Source organism: Cryptomeria japonica, chromosome 8, assembly GCF_030272615.1.
Source record: "Cryptomeria japonica chromosome 8, Sugi_1.0, whole genome shotgun sequence".
Classification (NCBI taxonomy): Eukaryota; Viridiplantae; Streptophyta; class Pinopsida; order Cupressales; family Cupressaceae; genus Cryptomeria; species Cryptomeria japonica.
The window spans coordinates 547,747,315-547,764,317 of record NC_081412.1 but is presented as its reverse complement, the minus strand read 5'-3'; positions in this window follow the sequence as shown (position 1 = coordinate 547,764,317).

Genomic DNA, 17,003 nt, shown 5'->3' with positions numbered 1-17,003 from the left:
TGGTTACATGCTTGACGGTTCCCTGAATGCCGGTGAAGTGAACGTCGGTTACCTTGATTTCTGGATCTTTGATGAAGTGTGTTGCCAACAATGACAATGCCTATAACCCAGATGAGTGTCAATTGCCAATAGTATCAAGATCTAGAACATAGGATCTAGTCTCTAAATTAGTATATGACAATAGAAGGATAGGATAGGGCCCAAATAGGCTTAAAATGATCCAAGAGAAGACATACTAAAGTAGGGGCCCAAGTAGAGTGTGAATCTTGTAAAATATTACAATTTACAACACTATAGAATGATAGTAACATAACATAAAAAGTCTAATTAAACACTCAAATCAAGAATTCTAATGGTAGTAACTTAGGGATTAGCTAATAAAGAAAACAAAAACAAGAGGAGGATAATGAGGACCCAAGTTAAACTTTTTTACCACAAAACTAATGCCTTATATCAAAATAATTATAAAATTTAGATCTCACAATCTAATTGACTCATCAAGAACCAAGGAAAACTATAACATTTAAATATAAGATAACATTTGAAAATGAATTTGAGTAGAAATAACTTGGGATTCAACATTCTTTTTGGAAATATGGGGTGTGTATGCAAGGAACACCATGTTTCTAGCTAGCTTTGTAAGTTATTAGTAAGGAAAATGAATAACATAATCCCACATTATTAGGATGGTATGTTATCCCTTCTCTAGTTCTCTCCCTTCCTCTCCACCTCTCTCTCCATCACCCCTTACCAATCTCCCTTTATAAAATTTCTTCTTCGTTTATCTCTCCTATCACCTCTTTATCTTCCAGAAACTCTAGACCTATTACTCTCCCTTTCTTCTCTCTATTTCTTCTCTCTCTCCCCTCTCTAGGTCTCTCCTATACTCTCTCCCTCTATTTCTCACCTTCCCTCCTTATCTCCATATCTATCCTTCCTTCCCCCCTTCATTTCTCTTCTCATCCTGTTGTTTCTTTCCACTCTCTCTTTGTTCTATTGATCAATACCTATCCCTCCCAACCTCTCTCTCCATACCTATTTTTCTCTCTTATTTTCTTCTCTCTCTCCGTACCTATTTTTCTCTCTTATTCTCTTCTCTCTCTCCCTCACCTATCTACCTCTTCCCTCTCTGTGTCTCTCAGTCACTCCCCGCCCACCTCTCCCTCTCTTTTTAGATCTCTCTTTCTCTTTATTCTTCTCTCTATCCTCTTCTCTCTCCCTCCCCTCTCTAGGTCATCACCTCTCCCTCCCCAATATAATATTTAGATAATAGGTTGTAGGATATAAGATTTATGATATAAGGTACAAGATTAATGGCACACAGTTTAGGGAACATAGGGTTGAGGGTATTGGTCATATTGATTCCTCCCTCTATCTCTCCATATATCTCTCTCTCTCTCTCTCCATGAACCATGGTCTCTCCCTCCCTCTCTATCTCCCCCTTCCTTACCCTCATATCTATCTTCCTCCCCTAATCTCTCATACTCTCTCTCTCTCTCTCTCTCTCTCTCTCCATTGTCTAGGTCATCACCTCTTCCTCCTAGCCTCTCTCTCCCTCTCTTTCCTTTCTAGGTTTCTCCCTCCTCTCTTCACCTCTATACCACTCCATCTATGTCTCATTAGGCACCTCTTTCTATGCCCCTGTATGTATGTCTTCCCTCTCTCTTCCATCTAGGTATAGGGTATAGGATACAAGATTGATGGAACATTTTTTAAGGTAGATAGGGTTGAGGGTAGCATGGTGGTATTTAGTTCAGTTGGCTATAATTGTCTTTTCAAGTACTGGGTCCTACTTGACAAACAATACACTTTTCATGAAGCCTCACCAATCAAGAAAAACACACCATGATCCTAATATAATTTATAAATGGCACAACTTGTAGCTATTGATACAAATATGAAGAACATATAATATGTGTTGACGTATTTAGAGAACTTCTTTGTGAAATACTATATATGTGGAAAAAAAGTAGAAATCAATACTTTCAATGACAATTTGATCAAGTAAATGATAAAATCAGTAAAAATGAATGATACATTTATGCCCAAATTTAAAAATGGTTTGGAGTAAAGTTCAATTCATGTACGAAAACTGCAGACTTAATTTCTTAAACCGAATGATACATTTATGCCCAAGGTAATCAAATATCAGTAGAAGATCAAGACAACATAAATAAATTATTTTTATGATGAGCTTAAGTACACATGGAGATTTTGTTAATTCTTCTAGATTCACGGTCTTTGAATTGCAAGCTTCTCATCATGTGAAATTATACAGAGTTGGTTTGTCATAGATAAATATACTTAAGATACAACTATAGAATAAGACAATTTATTTGAAGAAACATTTGTTTAAGTTTGAGATGATTCTTATGCCATCTCACATAACTGAAATGCTGTATGCATGTGAAAGCAAAATGTAAATAATGTTGCATGTATTGTATTGAATAAGATGCCTTCTACTTTTTAACTTTCAAATCCACAACTTGCACGTTTTCCATGTATAAAAGAATGAAATTTGATTGGTGCCTTGAATTTTTTTTCATAAATAGTAACAATATCAGTGGCCTTTTCAGATATTGTATTATCCTTGAAAGGAGTTTTTTCTCAAACACATGATTAAGTTTTTGAAATTGACAGTTTAACATCAAATATAATTGAATTTGTTCAGATGGCAAGCTGTAAGTGTAAAAACATTATGGATACTTATATTATTCAACCTTATTCTCTATCCATTTGTGGCTTTGATAATGTTGGTAGATAATCGCTAGGTACAATAACCTTGCCTATTAAGGTAGGTCTCAATATTTTACTTACAACTATTTATGTCCCTTATAACCTCACATATAATCTTCTCCTACGAAGACCTTGGATTCATCCTATGCACACAACTAATAGAAAACTTAATTTTATTAAGCCGATTGTGATATTGACTAACACGACGCGTTATGCACTTTCACAATTTCGCGCATGACCTCTTCAATGCATTCTTTACTACCTTGAAGCAGCGATGAAGACTAACACGACGTGTAATATGCTTTCACAATTTCACAACTTCACAGGTCAATGCCATCTGTTGATCCCCGAGACAACAATTGTGACTAACACACCGTGTTAGGTGATTTCGTACTTTCATGCATGACCTGTTAAATGCATTCTCTATTACTACAAAGCAACGATTGCGACTAACACAATGTGTGTGCGCTTTTAGAATTTTGCTACTTCATGGGTCAATAACATCTATTGACCCGCGAGATGACAATGGTGACTAACGCAACGTGTTGTCCTCATTCACAATTTTGCGCATGACATTTTAAATGCATTCTCTACTACAACAAAATGATGATTGTGACTAACATGACGTGTCAGGTGCTTTCGCAATTTCGCAACTTCATGGGTCAATACCATCTGTTGACCTATGAGATGGTGTTATCGACTAACATGAATTGTTAGGTTCTCTCAAACTTTCGTGCATGACCTTTTAAACACATTCTCTATCACCACAAAAACAATGATTGCGACTAACATGGTGTGTCAGGCGCTTTCAGAATTTCATGACTTCACGGGTCTATACAATCTGTTGACCCACGAGATGGCGATATCGACTAACACGACATGTTAGGTTCTTTTAGAGTTTTGCACCTAACATAGCCCCTCTTAAACATATTCTCTACCACCATGAAACAACGATTGTGACCAACACAGGTTGTTATGAGCTTTCAAAATTTTGTGACTTCATGGGTCAAACCATCTGTTCACCCACTAGACGACGATTGCAACTAACGTACAGTTTTAAGCACTTTTGCAGTTTCACGTGAATAGACATAGCCGGTTGTGACTTTTGTCATTTTGATACTTCACAGATTAAGCCCAATTTGTTAACCCGTGAAACAACGATTATAACTAACGCGACTTGTTTTTTGTGACTTCCAACCCTAATGTGACCAATCAAAAATCTAATGCAACTTCTAACCCTAATGCGACTTCTAACCCATTCTCAACCATCCAATAAAAAATCTATGGTTACTAACACACCTATTCACCATTGCGACTAACACATAGCTTTAAGTGCTTTCGCAGTTTCAGGTGAATAGACACAACCGGTTACAACGTTCATCGTTTCGCTACTTCGCAGATTAAGCCCAACAGGTTAACCCATGAAATGGTGATTATAAATAATGTGACCTATTTTTACAGCTTCTAACCCTAACACGACCAATCAAAAATCTAACGCGGCTTCTAACACTAACATGATTTCTAACCCTAGCGCAATCTCAGATGTCCAATCGAAAAAGCTACAGTTCAAAAGGTGGGACTAACATCGCATGTTTGTCACATTGTAATTTTTTTTGGAGCCATAATAGACGCGTTCCACGATGTGTCTAACCCTAACATGACCTGTGTGTGTATAGCTATAATATATCAAGCAAATTATGTGTGTATATCTCCTAGCCGACGTGTCTAACCCTAACACGACCTTTATGTGTATAGCCATATTATATCAACCGACTTGTGTGTGTATAGCTCCAAGCCGTATTATATCAAGCAATATAAACTAACTGTAATAGCTTCAAACTAAAAATGCAAACTGTAGTGATTTTAAACACAAAATCCAAACCATATCACACAAATGGTAAACTAACCTCAATGCAACTTTTTCCACATTAGGTACATCAAATCGCGTCATGTTAGTCTTTTCTTTGACGAACGTACCAATTTTTGGAGCCTGCACCCTCTTTTTCTTGCTGGGATGCCGTCTAAATGCAATTTCTTCATTCACTTGCTTTTATGTGCGTATTATGTATAATAAACTGCCGGTAACCACAAAACCAGTCACGACCATCCTTTGACATGTCCATGTAATTTCACGTGGGTCCCGAGGAGTGAAACCGACAACTTGATGAACTCCACAGGCATCTCCACATCACATACCGAGGATCCAGGCGCTGTGACAAGTTGGCATAGTATGCATGTCTCAGACATGTATGTCGATGCATTTCGTTGCTATGACATGTCCATTTTGGAGCCAAAATAGACGCATCCGTCCTAAACCATGTTGTATGGTATGACCTAGTCTATGTGGCATGATCTAGTTCATACATACATATAAATATTTAATAAGATAATCATTTGTAAATCCTAAATTCTATATAAAAAATAAATTATAATTAATTTGACTATTTAGTTTAAAAGAATAACAAATCATCAAAAGTTCACATTTACACATAAAATACCTAAGTGTCATTGTCCTTTCATAGTTTTAACAAGCTTGATTTGGTTGATATAGTTTTTATTGCATGTATTGGTTACCATTTAATTAAATGTATATTATAACTTGTAGGTTAAAGATATATTCCTCTATATTTCATTTCTTTCAACCCACCCTATTGAAATAGAAGTTTCTAGCATGGATCTAAGTGTAAATTTTCCTACAATATAGATATTATGTTTTTATATGAATTATTAATTGGCGAGTCATATTTAAAATATTGTAGGTAAGCTAAATTTGTACTAATTTAAATTCTTTTATAAAATAGACAATATAGAATTAGGAAATGTACATGGAAACAAACTAGGTTGAATAGGGAAAATTTTGAAAGGAAGGGAGTGAAACTTGAAATTAATTGATTTGATACTAGAAATAGATTCAAGAATATAATAAAATGATAACCCACAATTTCAACTCAATTTGAGAACTTTATTTTTGAAACACCCGCACTATATGTTTTAGCTACCTATAGAGGTGACTTGTAGTGTCTTTGAAACACCCACATTAGATTTTGTAAATTAAGTAATTTATTAACTTAGTTTTCCACTAAAAGAATGATGATATTTGGTCTAGAGAGTGGGGTATTTGAGTTCAAGTTTGAGAAAAAGATGTAAACAATGTATTGCAAAGGAGATGACATTAAGAAATCCATTTTTAGGTGTATTCTATTGGAGTAATTGGGACACATTATCTAATTAATTAATTAATTAGGTCCTTTAATTACTTTATTCACTTAAGCTAAACGTATGTGCTTTTTCCTTTTATTTCGTTAGGCTAATAATAGCTTAAGTTGTCTCATTCATTATGATCATGACACTTGACACTAGCCATTTTAATCTTCTTTAGGGTTTGAATCTAGGGTTTCATTCATCCTTTATAAGGATTCATTCATTCATGTAATCTTAATCTTTTTGTGCAATCAATATAGAATTCTTAGGGTTGTTTTGAGAAAACCATCCTTGCTTGATATTTATTTGTGATTGTTACCCATGTTTTGGTCATAGCTTAAGTCCTTTTTTTATCCAGGCCCTCATTTGTTGATCCGCAAGCTTTACCTATCATATGGTCAGCCTTTAATGGCATCCTAGAATCAAAACTTTCTTTTCCTTAGTTCTTGTTTTCCCTGATTGATCGATCATCTATGTAAAGTTTAAGTCATAGTAGCATCAAATTTATCTCTAAGAGGCCCCACCCCCTTGTAACTAGCATATCACTCATTTTATGAACTTAGGACCTCAATTTTTATAGTCCGAAATACTCTTTGTTCATTGATTGTCTGGTATGCCAATGAGTAAGTCTAGTTCGTTAATAAAGGGGTCTCCACCTGTCTTAAGTATCGGTCGATCACACTTATTAGGAACTTTGCACACACTTGAATTTTTCCATAGTTCCTGCTTAGGCCGATAACTTGATGATGAGAAATTCAGTTTCAAAGTGCTCTTTGGGTGATGACATCAACAAGTACAATGTGGGTATGTGCACAAAGATGGTGGGTAGAAAAGTGGACACCCCCTAAAAAAAACATGAAAAACAAGTAGCGCATACACGGTATTAAAATTTGAAATCACCGCGTACACGCTTAGGTCCGTTGTTCCTGAGCCTAAAGAAAGATATCGCGTACGCGACGTTTTTAGGAAAGTGAGCACGTACACGCTCATAAGTCCTTAAAAACCACATACACAATACTTGCCAAAAAAAGTTTTTTAAAAAACAACTGGGTCTTATTTTCCCTGTGACCACAACATTTTTTTTCTATTTTCTCCATGAAACTACGAATGGGCTGCCACATTTCTCCACCAAACGCTATGGATCAAGGCTAGTTTTTCTTAATTTTTGTCTTTCTTTCTCATTTATTCAATTTGTTTTACATTTTGAATTTAAATTTGTTTATTTTGATTAGGTTTTTTTTTTTTTTTTCAAAAACCAGATTCTGATAATCCACAACAACAACAACAAAATGCACCTCTTGAAAACCCCGAACAAAACCCATAAGATACACCTCCAGTTCCTCTTTTTGACCGTACACCTGAAACACAAGAGCAATTGATTAATCAGTTAGGGAAAAACATGTCTAAAATAAATAGACTGATTAATAAATTGAAAACATCTGAGCTTGAGCATCATAAATCCCTCACCACTAGCCTAGAAACATTAGCTAGTGGTGCCACAACCATTTCCACACAAACTAAAAAATAGGAAAACTTTAGGGATATGTGTCGTCAATACTATGCTGGTGGGTTATCATATGAGGGAGTGAAAAACACAAATATTAGTAAACAACAAATATGTGCCCTTTTGTTTGATCCTAAAACTGGTCATTTGTTACCTCTTAATGCAAAGTGGTTTCTCATACATTGGTGTACCAATGTGTAGATGCAGAAATGTTTTTGGCAGAGGTGGTGGATGGTCTTTGATGATCCACCTTGTAATAATTATGAGGTGCCATTGTATTTTTTGAGAAAAGTATACTCTGAGTTTGTCCTTAATGTGCAACCAAACTATTTTGACATGAGAGAGTTCCATGGTAGAGGTGGCGACTCTGCCCAAGATAGACTTGGAGCCCGCAGGTGATTAGCTCCGGAGAGTCGCTGCCCCTAGCACCCAAATCCAAGGTGCATTAGGCTGTCCCAGTAGAGTTGAAAGAGTCGATGGAGCTATAGACTCTTCAAGTAGCCACAACATTGACTGGTGCCATCATCTAGTATGGGACACAGTTAGCACACCCTCTTATACTAGATGATGAGCCATTAGTTGCTCCAGGTGGTGACAAAGAGCCCATTCAACATGTGTGTGTCAGTTGCTCGGGGATATGGTCAGGGATAGATTATGCAACCGTTGCAGATGGATGCACATCTCATTCATGCATGATTTGCGGGAGTAGATGTTAGACCCACACAATTGAGGATGTAGCACTGACAAAGGAGTTGATGGACATATTGTTTGACCATCAACCGCAGACACAGGTGTGTTAATTTGAATTCATAACATTTTATTTATCAGTTACTTTAAATTTGTAATTACATAAATAAATTTTTATTTATACATTGATTTAAATTGATACAAATAATATGCATTTCAGGATGTAGCATTGGTATCCCATACTCCTCCCACAGTTACTACAATTGCAACTTCGACGCCTGAGGTATAAATTTTGTAACATGTTAAAATAGAATAATACACTTTGAGTTAAAAAAAATTACAAGATATACTAACTATCTTTAATGCTTGGTCCAATTTTTGGTTTGTAGGTGTTCATAGGGGACCAAATGTCCTAGATTGATGACATCACGCTCTCAACAATCGATTTTAGTCTACATGGCTTACGGTATCATATTTTGTACACCCTTTTTTATGTATTATTTTGATGGAATATGCAAGTAATTTCATTTTAGATTTTTAAAATTATGTTTAATATATTATCTCTTCTAATATCTCATGTTAATTTTGTTTTTTTAGGGTACCCTCTATGCATCTAGGCCTCGTCCTAAGAAAAAGAATTCCTCAAAGATGCCAAAATGTGGGAAGAAGGTAATTGAACACATTTTTAGTTGTACAATTATTTGAAAATATTGAAATTGTCTTAGTTGAGATTTGTAGATTGATTAGTGTTTTTTTGTCTATTTTACATGTACAATGACCATTGAGCTATGTGGATTTGTTGAATGCACCTGATTCGCCCATGGATCGAGAGAGGGTGGAGTTATGTATCTCTACTTTATTTTCTTGATTTCATGATTATATGCATGTGTACATGTGAACTTGTAATAAATTATAATCTTACTATTTTTTCATACAAGAAATACCCATAGCTACTTCATCAATGGCGAGCCCTCCTCTGTGCACTGGAGAAGCATCTTAGGATCCGGTACACTTTTGTTTGATATATTAAATTAATTGTTTTTAACCTACAATACTTATCATTATATTAATTGTATTTAATCTTTGATAATTTTTTGTATAGGTAATAACGACAATTTCTCCATCAATGGTGAGCCATCCTTATTCTATTGGAGAAGCATCTCAAGCACCGATACATCATTGTTCTCTATATTGTAGATTTTAAGTGTTTTTGATGTATTTATGTTAGTACATTATATTAATTGTACAATTAATCTACAATAGCCCCCTTCACGGTTCAACCATAACGTGGATCCTTTTAAGTTTGTCTTCAAGAAAAATCCTAAGACTGATAAGGAGAGGAGAGCGAAGACATTAGATCCGAGATCAACTGATGAGGTAATCTACATTTAAATTGCAAAGAAATTATAGTTAAATGCATAGTTATGTTGTTAATTGTGAACTATTTTCTACAAAAGAATTCTAACTTGGCTTTGGAATTGTGGTTTTGCAACCATCTACAGAGCCGTGTAGTGCATCAAAGAGGCTCGATTTTGATGGTCCACCACAAGTTTAGAGTCATATAGTGTTTGTTGTGGTCATAAAATGACCAATACATTTAGATATATTCTACATTTCTATTGTATATCGATTTGGACATGGAATATGCCACATTTTTGTAATACTTGTATTGACTTGGCATACACGCCTTTTTTGATATATATATATATATATATGTTGATATTCGATCCAATAAATGTGTACTGAGTTCATTATTGTGTATTCGTTGTATTTCGTGGCTGCCCTTTTATAAAGTTAATTGATCATTTGCCTATGTAATCAACAATATGAATATAAACAACAAAAACCTATGATATAAAACATTGCAATTGTAGACTATGATTTGATAAAATTTCTAAAATGTTGAATTAGCCTACAAAACTCCTTGTATTCAGTTTATTATTGTGTATTCGTTGTATTTGGTGGCAGCCCTTTTATAAATTTAAATGAATATTTGCCTATGTAATCAACAATATGAATATAAACAACAAAAATCGACAATATGAATATAAACAACAATATGTGTGTGGTGCGAGAGCACCCTCATGCTCGCGATGGTAAAATTTTGGTTCTCGTGTTTGGGGTCATTTGGATCAAAGATGTAAAAGTTGCTCAATTGTTGTCACAATTGCTCAATTGTCATCAAAGTTGTCAAAGTTTGGTTTCATTTGGATAAAAGATGTAAAAATTGCTCAGTTGTTGTCAAAGTTGTCAAAGTTGCAAGATAGGCTAGAATTGATTTGGTTCATCATGTGCATAAATTGACATCACGAGTGTGTCTGGGTGGGCAGGTTTACTCTAGGAATTCTCCTCTCATGCAACCCAAAGCATCTGAACGTCGAGAGTCATACCCTATTGACGCAATCTCTCAAGTGCCCTGAGTCCAAAAAATTGTCAAACTTTGATGAACTATTTCTTCCAATCCAGGACACATATGATCAATTCATTTGAACCCATGGGGTCATGTGAGGCTCCTCTATAATGGCCTATCTCTATTTTTGATGACTCAGAGCCATTTTCAATTGGTAGCATTTTTTTGCCTACTACAAAAATCGTCAGTTGCATGTAATGCAAAGTTGCAAGATATGCTAGAATTGATTCGGTTTGTTGTGTGCCAAACTGACATCACAAGTGGGTCTAGGTGGGTAGTTTTACACTAGGCATGCTCCTCTCATGCATCCCAAAGCATCAAAATGTCGAGAGTCATACCCTGTTGACACGATCTCTCAAGTGCCATGAGTCCAAAAAATTGTCAAACTTTGACAGACTGTTTCTTCCAATCCAAGACACATATGATCGATCTGTTTGAACCTATGGGGTTGCATGAGGCTCCTCTAAAATGTCCTATCTTAGTTTTTGATGAGTCAAATCCATTTTTAATTGGTAGCATTTTTTCACCTGTTGCAAAAACCATCAGTTGTATGCAATGAAAAGTTGCAAGATAGGCTAGAATTGATTCAGTTCATCTTGTGCACAAACCAACATCACAAGCACATCCAAGTGGGTAGGTTTATGGTAGGAATGATCATCTCACGCATCCCAAAGTGCTAAAATGTCGAGAGTCATACCCTACTGACGCGATCTCTCAAGTGCCCTGAGTCCAAAAAATTGTCAAACTTTGATGGACTTTTTCTTCCAATCTAGGACACATATGATTGATTCGTTTGAATTTGTGAGGTTGCATGAGGCTCCTCTACAATGGCCTATCTTAGTTTTTGATGACTCAAATCCATTTTCAATTGGTAGCATTTTTTTACCTGCTGTAAAAACTGTCAGTTGCATGCAATGCAAAGTTGCAAGATAGGCTAGAATTGGTGCAGTTCGTCTTGTGCACAAACTGACGTAACGAGCGCATCCAGGTGGGTAGGTTTACACTAGGAATGCTCCTCTCATGCATCCCAAAGCACCAAAACATTGAGAGTCATACCCTACTGGCGCGATCTCTCAAGTGCCTTGAGTCCAAAAAAATGTCAAACTTTGACAGACTGTTTTGACGACTTGGAGCCATTTTCAATTGGTAGCATTTTTTTGCCTGCTACAAAATTTGTCAGTTGCATGCAATGCAAAGTTGCAAGATAGGCTAAAATTGATTCGGTTCTTCCTGTGCACAAACTAACATCATGAGTGCGTCCGGGTGGGAAGGTTTGCACTAGACATGCTCATCTTGTGCATCCCAAAGCACTAGAATGTCGATAGTCATACCCTACTGACACGATCTCTCAAGTGCCCTGAGTCCAAAAAATTTTTAAACTTTGATAGATTGTTTCTTCCAATCCAGGACACATATGTTCAACCCGTTTGAACCTCTGGGGTCGCGTGAGGCTCTTCTACAATGGACTATCTTGATTTTTGATGACTCGGAGCCATTTTCAATTGGTAGCATTTTTCACTTGTTGCAAAGACTGTCAGTTGCATGTAATGCAAACTTACAAGATAGGCTAGAATTGATTTAGTTCATCCTATGCACAAAATGACATCACAAGCATGTCCATGTGGGGAAGTTTACACTAGGCATGCTCCTCTCATGCATCCCAAAGCGTCATAACATCGAGAGTCATACCCTACTAACGTGATCTCTCAAGTGCCTCGAGTCCAAACAATTGTCAAACTTTGATGGACTATTTCTTCCAATCCAGGTCTGTTAGGATTCCCAAAGATATTGAGAGGGGGGGGTGAATCAGTATCTAGCAGGTTGAAATTTTTTCTTAACTTAAAACATGTAAAGTATATCAATACTGTATACCGGTAAACAAGAAATAATGCAATAAATAGAGATAACAACAACCACATGAAAAACACACCATAACACAATAGTTTAACGAGGAAACTCGGTGTGGGAAAAACCTCGGTGGGATTTGTGACCCACAATATTCACTTATTGGCCAATAAGAGAATATTATTGCTACAAGAGGGGCCTGCACATGCAGGAAGGCCAAGTGCCTAGAGCTCACTACTCAATTACAAAATGGGAAGTCTCACTGACTTACAAAATGGATTATATAAATCCAATGTCTTGTACTGCTTCAAAATAGCATCTACTATGCCAGATCCAGTACCAGTTTAAGCTCTTCTTTATACATAAACCGTTAACCTATAATTTGCATAATAGGTCTGCCTTATTTCACCTATCTTCTTCCTTCTATCTATCTCTAAAATGTTCTACAATGATCTCTTATATATATATGAGTCATTTTACAACTTGCCAAGTCAGCTTACAATGATTTTACAATAATTTACAAAATATATTATAAACAAAATTCTTGTCGGCTTCTATGCTGGTATACTTCCTTTCACTACTGGTGGTCTATGTGCTGGTGTAGAGTCTAACCTTGCTGGTGTCGGTAAATTGTCTTGCCAGTGTCATAGGATAGTAAAGTTGCCATCAATGACAAAACCTTCAATCACCTACAATATCTCATTGGAGTGTGCATTTGCCAACAAGGTCACATATAATCAATCCGTCTGAACCTGTGGGGTTGCATGAGGCTCCTCTAAAATGGCCTATCTTGGTTTTTGATGAATTGAAGTCATTTTCAATTGGTAGCATTTCTTTGCCTCCTGCAAAAATCGTCAGTTGCATGCAATGCAAAGTTGCAAGATAGGCTAGAATTCATTTCATTTGTTCTCTGCACAAACTGACATCATGAGTGCATTCGGGTGGGCAAGTTTATGCTAGGCATTCTCCTCTTGTGCATCCCAAAGATCCAAAACATCAAGAGTCATACCCTTCCAACACAATGTACAAGTTGCTTGACAACATTTTTGACAATAATGACAATTTTTGCTCAAATTGTATCTAGACTCAATCTATGACTCCTATGACCCGATAATGACTCAAATAATTATCCATGATTATACAAGAATAAAGAATTCTCATGATTTACCTTATCAATAATGGTCATGATTGACCTTATCACATCACATAAACTCAAAACATAGTCACAAAACATAGACACAAAAAATAGTCACAAAACATTGTCACATATTATTAAAAAAATTGCCTCTAAATATGGTCAAATCAGCTCTTGGCTATTTGAATATACAAAAAAATGTCTTACAAATCATCTCATGGGCTTTTATACAAAATTTGGCATTACAATATGTGTGATTCAGCTCATCGCCATTTTAATATACAAAATTTGGCATCTAAATATGTACAAATCAGCTCATTGCCATTTAAATATACAAAATTATGCCCCTAAACATGTACAAATAAGCTCATGGGCATTTATATATACAAAAAATGAATATAGAACAATTCATCAATGATATATACAAAATTCTCAAAATAATTCTACTCTGAACTATAGAATCAATCAAGTGAGCCTTCAGGATCGGCTCTAACCCGTATTGTGTCAAGTATTGCCTCATGGTCAGATTCATGAACTTTCCATAAAATCTTGTTATGAGGCCTACTGTGATACTTCTTCAAATGAATATTTTTTGCAACAACAAGGTTAGAGAAATGAAGAATATGTTTGTGTGTTTCAAAGTCCTCGAACAACCAAACATCAAAATTCTTGATAGGGTATCTCCTAAGCCATGTTCCTATCATGACAACAAACCCTATTAGGTACTCAATACCCTGTCTGTCAATGATTGTGGTTGTCAATTTTATTTTAGGCTCAACACAATGACACAAATAGTAATCCATTTCTTCTTCATTGTTCTCTTCTACAACAACTGCATACACATGACCTGCATTTTATAAAGTGATAATTAATACCAAAAATAAAGTGTGATGTACAACAAAATGAACCAAAAATAATACTTACAAAAAAATTAACTCAAAAAATCACCTAAATCCACTAGGTCAGATACATGGTCAAAATCCATTGATGTCTCCATTTGGTTCAATTGAAGTGCTTTGGGAATTTGATATGTATCAATGGGAACCAATGGTCTACAAGACCATTTGTCAACCCACTCTTGTGATTCACATTCTTCCCACAAAAAATACATGCATGAAGAGAAAAAACATACCATCTATCTCGTATAAATTACTAGTGAACTTGCATTTGAACTCATAAATGAGTGCATGTCACTCAATCCTACAACTGTACAAAAATTTAGATAGTTTTCAATGTTAGATTCAGTGATCAACCAAAAATATCTACGAACCATTGACATACTTGGATTACCTAGACCCATCATAGAGTTACACCATCGCACAATTGTTTTTGCATCTATCAACTTAACACCACCTTCGTACTTCAATTCTTCTCTAGCTAGGGCTCTTTTTACACATGCTCCTGCACCATCGTGCTCTCCCTTACCATGTCTAGCCTCAGTGAAATTTTAAAAATCTTGTACACCACTTGTCATACGCATCCTTGTCAACCAATAAAACATCCTTGCATTCTTGAATTGTGTGGTGCAATTATCTGACCATATTAAGTGTCAGTTGTATTGTATGTTTCTTTCCTTTAAATTATCATAGAAAACTTTAAAGCATCCTTTTACAAACTCTGATGGATGAGTACGATCATCACTTATGTAGAAGTGACACTCTCTTACAACCTTTTTATCCTCCTCTGTCCTATCATCTGCATGCATGAATGTTGTGTACAAAAATATAAACATGATAATACATAGATTGCACTTCATTTTGAGGTTGTAGTGTATAATTTTCAGCAAAATCAACAATAGAGACAATGGTGTGAAGAGGAAATGTGTCCTTACATAACTTGAATTGCTCATCTAACCATCGAGCTCTATGTGTATGCATTATGTACTCATAAACTAGTTTCTCTTGAAACATTTTCATAAATTTAGCTACACATATATCATTTTTCACTAACTCACATCTCTTCAAATCTTTTCCATCTTTAACTCCATATGTAACTGTCTTTTTTTTTCAAAAGAAACTAGTTTCCTACCAATTTCATGTGTGCTCCACAAATGTACACATCTTGGTAAACGTTGCAAACCACCACATATAGCACAAGAACCTTCCAAACAAGGTATCTTATAATAAATGCAACCATCATGTCTATGACATAGCACACTTGAAATAAATTCTCTTACCGACTTATGAGGTTCTTGTATATTGCATTCCTGCAAAACATCATTAGTGTACAAAGTAGAACAAATATGATGAAAAATATCATAGTGCATGGAAAATTAAATATGCATCCTACAACAACACATGGTGCGTACATGATTAATCTGAATATAAAAAGGTTTTGCCATTTCAAAAAATGTTTGAGATATTCTTATTTGAGGAAACTTTTCAAGGAATCTTTCATAAAATTTTGTTTGAGTCATATCCAAATAGTGTTTGGCATGTGGCTCACGATTTGTAGACCCAATTAGCCTTCCAAGAACATCTCTTTGGTTGGGCGAAACTCTTGTGTTGTCATGCCAAAATTTTTCAATTAATGTTCTTAGAGCATCAACAACAACCTTGTCTTTGCGTGGTAGTCTACCCGAGAATGCCCAAAGAGAATTATTGTTGGTTCCTCTATTTTTTCTCCCTTCTATAATGCTTTACTTAATGATGTTCTACTAACATTTAATGACTTACTTGTTTTTCCTATTGAATGATCTTTTTTTATTTTCTTGCTCATTATGGTTGATGTAATGACATGTCGAGTAACATTAGAATCTTTAGTATGTGATTTTGAACCAATAGATTGATATGCATCAAATAGATTTCTCACAATAGTTCTTTCGCTGTTACTTTCGAGTGATCTTAGGCCTAGAATTTTTGTCGTCTCTCTAAAATTCAAATTTTTAATCATTTGAACAATTAATTGACATCTTGCGGGTTGATTTAAATTTTCAAAATAGTTTTTCCATATTATTTTAACCATTCTCCTACAATTTTGTTCATTCATTTTATCGAGCATTGGCTTCAATATATTCTCATCAATGTCAATTAGATACTTTGGTTTCTTGCGAATGATTCTAGGAGGTGTTAACATCGGTGCATTGTGTACATTCAATTCATCAAATAGAGAAGGTGTATGTTCATCATTTAATTGATTATTCAATGTGGTCTCTTCTTCAATTGCATTATGTTCATTTGGTAAATCGAATTGAGATGTTGAGGATGACATACCTTCTTGTCCTATTGTTCTTATGTCACGTAATTTCTTCATAAGCTGCCTTTGTATTTCCTTTTCAACCTCTCATTGTTCCATCATTCTTCACTTGTTCTTTCCCATGGTTGATATCGGTTGTCCTAAATAGAATCATATTACATATATTTAAGCAAAAGTTCATAAACAATCAAACAACCATAAATATGCATCTTATCATAATTTTTTTGAATCAAAACTATTAAACAATCACAATAATATTGACAAAACTAATAAGAACAACAATTCAATAA